Consider the following 9,121-nt stretch of genomic DNA (forward strand, 5'->3'; position numbering starts at 1 on the left):
AATACAGGTAATCAGGGGTGGGTTTTGGCTGAAAATTTGGAGTTAATGTTCAATATGCATAGAATTTCCATTTAGAGTGATTTAAAGTCTTGGAAATGGATGGTTGTGGTAGTGACACAATATTGTGAATACAATTAAAAACACTGAATTATACATAAGAGTGTGATTAAAAGGGGGAAATATTAGCTTCTGTATATTACTAGAATAAAATTAAACTATAAAATCTTGGACTGAATAACATAATGAATCTTATTATATGTAATGGACTATAGTTAATAATATAATTATAAAAATGTTTTTTCATGGATTGTGACAAATGTTGCACACTAATAGAAAGTGTTAAATATATAGTGTTATATTGAAATAACACATAAACCTAAACTGTGTACTATAGTTAACCACACGATTTTAATGCTCTTTCATCTATTGTAAGAAATGTAGCAGCTAATGCAAAGTGTCAACCATAGGTGGGTATATGGGAACACTATATTTCACAGAATTTTTCTGTAAACTTACAACTTGTATAATTAAAAATACTAAAAAGAACTAAGCAATAAGAAATTACACTGATGTATAGAGAATTCAGAAAAAATCAGGGTATAAATCAATGTACATTCTATACAAGCACCATTTATCAATAGGGGCACAGTTTTCCTTTTTCCTAAACTAATGGCAGGCATATTGCTGGTATAATGCAAGATCAACAGTGTTTTATGTGAATTGGAGTTGGTTATATATCAGAGTCTCATACTTCTTAGACATTTAAAAAATTAAATAAATTGTAGAAATTAAAATGGACAGTCTCCCCGAATATTTACAATATTTTACGTGATGATAGCTCTGGAAAAGCCTAATTGTCTGTTAGTAAATGCATTACAATATGAAAATATATATGCACAAACATTTTCATTTCAGAATTGTTTGTAATTACACAATATTGGAAACTAATTGAATACTCATGTGAAGAGGAATAAATTAACTGAAGATGGGCTATATATACATAATGCAGTGCATGAACTTTTTTAAAAGGAGCTCATTTTTATGAACTATACAATTGAAAGATTATATTAAGAGAAAAAGCAGAATGCAGCCAAGTTACTATAATGTATAATATTCTTCATAGAAGAAAAACAAGAATAAAAATTGTTTAAGCCTCTTCTTATTTGTGGGGAAAATATCAAAATAATAATGGGAAAATATTTAAATCCATTACTGACAGGGAATAAGGTTGGGAGAGAGAATGGGAAAGTAGGATTTGAGCAGTCCAGGTAAAGAGGTAATGACACTTTTATGTACAGGTTATGGAAATGAAACCAAAGTATATGGCAATATTCAACATATCATAAACACAGAGTACAAATTAAAATCCATGAAGATATGAAAATTTGAAATAGACTAGAATAAATGAGTAATATTTTATGTAACTTTATAACACATGAATGGCAGAAACATATGGAAAAGAATGCAGATTTAAATAGCAAACTAATGTAAATTTGAAGGCAATATTTGGATTACATACACTGCAGCTAACCTACAAATGGAAGGACACAAGCATTGTGCCCTAGAGAGAAACTCTGTTCATCACAGAAGTATGGGTTTTCAAATCTGAAACCACTCTTTGCATATGATAGAACTGAACAAATGAATGGTGGGATCCAGGTTTCTCTCTGTCAGACAAAGAATTAAAAAATAACCCATATGAAAAAGAATAAAGTTAAAATAAGCCCTGATGTGGAATAGTATCTGTATCATATAATATCATGGTCATTAATATATATACAGATGGATAGAAAGAAAGAAATGTAGGCCTGTGTACCTGTATTAGTATTAATACACATTTTTTTCCATCTCTGACTATTGAAGAAGCTAGAGCAATCATGTCCATGCAACAATCACCACACCCAGAAACCAGATTCTTTAATTTAAAATAAAAGGAGGGGTGTGTTTTTCTCTTTGGGATAAGATATGGGGAGATAAAATAATGAGATGAACCTTGGATGCCTTATTATGCAGGGAAGTAAAGAAGTGTTCACAACTGACAGAGACATACATAAATCATGTGGAAACCAATTTGAGGAGATTTCAGTATACCAAAATAGAATAATTTAAACAATAAAATAAGTGATGATTATATTGTATTATAACCTATGACATAAATAATCTTGAGTCCATACTGATATGACCAGGTAATTCCATAAATGTCATCCAGAAAAAGTCAAATCGGTTGACACCTTGATTTGTGATTTTCTAGCCTCCAAACCTGTTACAGGACGAATTTCTGTGTTTTTATAGTCATCAGTTTGCAGTACAATTTATTAAATTCAAGAGATTATTACTGAGGGAAATGGAAATATCACCACAGGGTCAACCCCACAGTTCTAATGGCTAGTGTATACAATCTCAATGGAAGCTAAAATTAGGAGCCAGAAGAATAATTAATGTTGTTGTTTGAAGCTGGCATGCACCCCAGAAAAGTTACATACTTTTCCTAATCCAATCTACTAGGACCAGATTTATTGTTTTGTTCAGTTTTGTGTATACTCTATGGCAGGGGACACACTTCATTCTTTTTCCATTCAAAAATCTCATTATTGCAGCACCATTTTTTAAAATTTTTGTATGTTTGGAATTTTGTTTGTTTGGGGGACATGCACGAGCCAGGAATCAAACCTGGGTCACCAGTACTGCAGGTGAGAATTCTACCATTGAAATACCTGTGAACCCCACAGACCTATTATTTTTAAGGTGGAAGCTTTTGGTCAGATTGCTTCCATGGAGATGTGACACACACAATTGTGATTGTGGATATTTGATTAGATGGAGACATGACTCCACCCATTCAAGTGGGCCTTGGTTAGGTAATTAAAATCCTTTAAAAGGGAAAACATTTTGGAAAACTCTTCAGAGCCAACAAGAGACAAAAAGTTTGGATATACAGAACAAAAAGCCCACAGGGAAGTTGTTTGAAACCAGAAGCTATGTGACCAGCAGATGCCATCCAAATGCCCTTTTGGCTAGTAGAATTTATTGCATTCTGGCAGCTTAAGCAAACCAAAAAAAATAAAGAGAGAGAAACAGATTATATGCAGTATCCCAAAGAAACTAGTAATCGCTGCTGAAGCAAAGATGTCCTTAATTTGAGGTTTCATGTTTATCAGTGATGTTTTCTCCCTTCAGCCATACTATTTCTATCTGTTAATCTCAAATGCCACCTTGAATTGATAATAAAGTTGATAAGCATATTTGGTGTTCCTTTGGCCAGAAAAAAGTAATTCCTGTACTCTTGAAGAGACATTCAGTGCAGTATAAAAGGGCAGGACCTTGGAGATTATTACACTATGTTTCATATCATGGAAAATCATATAGACTTAAAAGGTAAAAAGTTAAAGGTTTACCATGGACCCACAAGTGACTGAGCTTTAAACCAAATGGCTGAGTGTGAGGAGGATACCAGTTACATGCAGCCAAGTGTTCTAATATATCAGGTGGAAAGACATCATAAGCAGCTCCACAATAAAAGTGCATTGTAAGACTGGGGTGTCTTAGCTTATTATACATTTCCCATTGCAATGTATTAATTTATTCAAATATTCCCAGGATATTCAAAGGGAAATATGAAATCGATTTTAATTGTAATACGCAAAATTGAAGGAAACATTTGACTGACTCAAAGATAAATATGCACCCTTAGAGGAATGCATGTGGTTGGCTGGAGTTGTCTTGTCTTGGTCAGGGAGATCAAGTTGGTTGATATTTATCAAGTCCTCTACATTCTCATTGATAGTTCTGCTATTTTTTCTATTGATTATGGAGAGATATTATTGAAATTTCTCACAATACTTGTACGTTTGAATAAATCTTTCAGCACTGTAAGTCGTTTCCTTTCTATACATCAAATCACCATTATTTGGTTAATACACATTTAGTACTATTATGTCTAATTGGTAAATTGTCAGCTCATGAGTGAGGAAGTGTGCCTCTCTGCATAGTAATTGCATCTCTCTGCATAGAAATTTCTGGGAAATTTGTAATTAATTCTGGTTCCATATAGAGAGAAGACATCATTTGTGTAGTCACTCTGCTCAATGATGAAATTTAGATGAGATTCAGGGTTTCAGTTGATAGCGTGGTGAACTGAAATTTTGGAAATGCTGATATAAGGTGATTTGCTGTTTCATGTGTTGAGGGACTTTAAAAGTCTTATGAAGGAAGACATATTGCATGTGATATGCAGTGGGATTTTCAGTTATTCTATGCCACAAGCATACAATGGAATCATTTTTATTATTTTAATATCCTCAGACATGCGTCCTGACAATTCTAGCTCTGCTGGTGTTTGGTAACTAGATTACTAGTTTTCTCTCTTCATTTCATAAGACTTCCCTGGGGACACTTTCCTTGTGCATCTCCAAAGGTCTGGCTGTGTGGGCTCTGTTGGCACTAAAGCTTTTTCCAAAAGTTTTCTCTTTTTAAAAGCATGCCAATAAGCAACCCCACCTTGAATCATTGGAGACACATCTCCATGGAAACCACCAAATATAAAGTTACTGTCCATAATGGGTGGGTCACATCTCCATGGAAATAATCAAAAGGATCCCACTGGCAATACTGATTGAAGATTAAAGAACATGGCTTTTCAGGGGTACAGGGCAGTATCAAACTTGCACAGTGATCTTCCCAGTAGGATTTTTACAGTTTCAATTGGTGAGGGTAAATAAACATTTTATGTGTGTGAACAATTTTAATAAGTATTCTTCCAACTTTCAGTGCAGGTCTGAACAACTTCTCCAGACATCTGGATCTTCCCTGGTCTCTGACATTTATAAGTCCCCAACTCTCCCAGTACCTCTTCTACTCTCAGGAATCCCCATATTCACCTGAAATATTGTTCTTTTATCTTACATTATTGATGGCATTTGGGACTCATCTTTAATAAAATTAATTACTCTTACTTCCTGTTCAAACTATAAGAAAGAGGGAATTCATTAAAAGCCAAGTGTTCAATTAACATGTTTATAAACAAGACTTGTTTGTTAATAATTACACAAAGTATAAAATTCAAAATTTTAGACTTAGAAATGTCAAAGTATACTAATGTCACAGTTGAAATTCAGTAAAGAATGATTTGAATCTATCAATCATTCCAAAAACTTTATTGATGACTCCTCATAAATCACAATTGTATTTTGTATTGTTTATTGTATTTTGATATCCATGTCTCCATGTCTATAAATTTAATGCAGAATAGCCTGGAATACCTCCCTTGAAATCTCCTACCTGGAGAACATCATGGGATTCCCAAAGGTAAATCCATGCAAAGGCCACTTCAATCTGTAATGGATGAGACTAGACCATCAACTTGGCCTTCTCTCATCTTTTTTATTGCTGCCCTATCAAATTCCTGTCCGTGTGACATCCTGCAGTACTGGACTCTCACAGTTCTTGGTCCAGCTTAGAGGCAATGAGGTAGGTGGCTGTGCAGATGCTTTCAATCAAATTCCAGCTCCAGAGAACAAGTAGGGCAGGTCAGCCCACACCTTCCTGAGGCAGAGGTCATACTCAGCACAGAAACAAGGTATCAGAAACACCATGTCACACCATCCTTCTCATTTCTCTCTGGGCAATATAGCATAAACCCCAGAAGTGATAACTCAGGAAAAGCTTCTGGGCTTCCTGACAACTGATAAGGTTCTGATTTCCCCATGAGACATATGTTCTCAGTGAAATCTGCCTGCTATGCATTTGGATCATGAACAGCTTTAATAAGCCCCACTCATGATGAAGAGGATAAGATGAGGTACATAGAAGCTGTACCAAAGGCGATGCTCATGTTTCTGCATTGTTTCCCTTAGATCATGACAAACTACATCGTGGTGTGGAACTAAGCCAGGGGAACAAGAATCTAAATAGTCTTGAAGTGATGGGACAAACATGTTCACACACTGTAGAAAGCATATGAGTGTTTTAATTTTCAGTTTTGATGAAATTATTCTACCACATTAGAATCTGTCCTGACAGTGATAAAACAATCATGTACATTCAACTTTTATTGCTGCTATTATTATTATTACTATTTTTTAATGTTTATTTTTATTTTATTTTTATATTTGTCTGGGCAGAGCCAGAATAGAGAATTGATTCCAGAGAGATATCTGCACAGACTGAGTGTTAGCTGAATGAAAGTTTGTTCATACATCTAGACTAAGCCAGGAAAACAAAATGAAGAAAACATATGTGGGGAGGTAGGGGTTGGCATACACAATACCATACAATATCGAGTAGCTAGTTAAATACATTTCCTATATTTGAAACTTTAATAGAATATTTCATTATTTGGAAATGATGTATGCAGATTCCCCCAGGAATTAAATACTTTTGAGTAAGAAAATGACACCCTCTACCATCACAGGAATCCCCTGCCTCAACATACCTGCCTTGCCCTGAGTCTGCATTTGAACCATCTTCTGGTGAAACATGAGTTACCCCTGCAGTTCAGCCAACTCCTACAGGGGGAGGTTTGTGTCTGGGCTCACACTGACTTCCTCTCACTGTATCTTTCAACACAGTAATACATGGCTGTATCCTCATCACTCATGGAGCTCAGCTTAACAGAGAACTGATTCTTGGAAGTATCTCTAGAGGTGGAGTGTCAGCTCTTGAGTGATGGATTGTAATAAGTGTTACCTTCATAGCATATGCTTGAAAACCACTGCAGTCCCTTCCACAGAGGCTGACGGATCCAATCCCAGCAGGAACCACTGGTTGTGATGGAAAATCCAGAGACAGTGCAAGTGAGGGACAGGGTCCGTGAGGGCTTCATCACTCCTGGGCCTGACTCCATCAGTTGTATCTGGGACAGGGCATCTGAGAACAAGCAGAGAAACATTGAGTCATAGGCCAAGGTGCATCATCCTATTTACATCATTTCTGAATCCCTGAGACACTCACATCTGGAAGTTGCCACCAGAAAAAAGAAGAACCACAAGAATTTCATGTTCTTGTAGGTATGGTCCATGATGCCCAGAAATATTATCCAGACTGAGGAGGAACCTGAATTTAAATAAATGTGTGCTTTGGTTTCATCTGTCTTCCCATGTGATGATTTGCATTTAGGATGTAAATGAATGTAAAATGAAAGGGAATGAGGGGAGGTCCTTGTCTTTGATTATGATAAAAGGAGGATGCTGGCTGAGCCCTGGAAGAACAGAGTCCTCTCCCTGGGTGTACTTTAACCAATAACTGATTCCTTTATTTTAAAGGAGAAAATCTCTAGGTTGAAGAATTAAATGAGGGCTTATTTCAAGAGTGGCTTTAGGAATATGGTCATCATTCTCCTACTACAAGGGATTTTATGTGTGGTGTGTGTTTATGTACATATATATTCCATATATATGGAGGGTGCAATGTGTATATATATTATATTATTTATATAAATTCCATGACAAGGTTGATAATAATGGATTCTGGTTGATTTTCAAAATATCAGGGTAGGGAACGGTGGTTAGTGCAGCCTTCTCCACATTATTTATGTCATTTCTCAATTGTAACATCATGTGTGCAATTTTATTACATTGTGAGTGTTGTTAGGCATTTAAACTACTATTATTAATGGTATAATCCCTGACGGGAGTCATAGGACATATTTGCACCCTCACCTCTACTACTATGATTGCCCATGGAACATCTGCCCTTATGCTACATATCACATATGTGCAGCTGGAGTAGGTCAACAACACTCACCCTCACTCCTTCACCTGAACACTGACTTATTTAAATCTTCTCATCTCTGGATTTCTCTTTCTACCCTATCATTTCAAGAACAACCCATGAATGCAGCATATTGCAACCTGGCAATTCAGTAATCTTAACTTGAGATTAAATAATAAATATGGCAATATATTCCTTTCTAGCCTGGTTGCAAGTTGTTGAAGTAGCAAGGTGGGATCATATGGACTCAGCATTAGCAATGTAGTCTCCAATGTTTGTAGCAGGATTTGGGATTAAGGAGAAAATCATATGGGATGTACCAAGGTAGCCCCTGGACCATAAGGCTTTCAGAATATCCATGAGTGAAGGCATAATGTGCGGAGGTGCAGGCAGGACAATCAAATACACATGTTGAGTAAGCTTTACCACTTGTAGGTGCTGTGCTGAGGATCAAAGTGCCTATTTAACTGGTGACATATTTCTGAACCTCCCGGTTTGACACACTTAATGTAAGTTGGTATTGTATTACATTAACTGAGGAGATTGAGCTTCACTACAAATTGCTTGTTTCACATAAATTTACAGATTGTTGTTTATCAATGAAATTGCCCAAAGTAAGGTGCTTTAATGAATTCCCACTACCACTTCTTCTATTGTAAGTCACATAACAGAATGAAGACCATGATCATCTGAGCCTTCCTACAAGATGAACAGAGAAGTCATGAGAAGAGTCTGCAGATACTGAGTGGAAGCACCTTTATCCTTCAACTGCATCTACCCCGGCCCTGGATCATGTTGCATCTGTTCCTGATACAGATCCCTGGGCACTTTGGTCATGAGAGCTCCCTGCACTCAGCCTCTCAACCCTTTAAGGAGAAAAGTTCCTGGGCTCCTTCATTCTTCCATGTACTGTGAGGAACCTCACCGTGTATTGTGTCTGTTCCTCAGCATTCATATTGCTGGTTGCAGGTGGTTGCTGGCATTATCCTCGGTAGGTATTCAGGCCATGGATGGCTGAGCTACAGTTGTACTCAGTATTCCTGTTGCAACTGGTCAACATTTGCAGCCACTTTCTAAAGGCCCTGGGTTCCAACAGAGCCTGTGGCCGTTAAAGCTGCTCACACTGTTATCAGCTGCTAGATTGCCCATGAATCTTCAGGGGCACTGATTAAAGTTCAGAACAATTCTTCACTGGGGAAGAAGTGGAAACACAGACCCTTAGAAGAAAATGAAGATGAAGACCCACTCTCCTACCTCTCTGCAAACATGATCCTGGAACCGGGGAGTGATGAGCTCCCCCTGGAGGTCACTCTGTTTGGGAGGATTGAGTCTGAAAGGGCTCACAGTAACTGTGCTATATCTCAGTCAGTAATACATGCCTTTGGCTGTCTGACTTTTTACATTCATCCACAAG

This window comes from Tamandua tetradactyla, chromosome 3 (assembly GCF_023851605.1).
Source record: "Tamandua tetradactyla isolate mTamTet1 chromosome 3, mTamTet1.pri, whole genome shotgun sequence".
Lineage (NCBI taxonomy): Eukaryota > Metazoa > Chordata > Mammalia > Pilosa > Myrmecophagidae > Tamandua > Tamandua tetradactyla.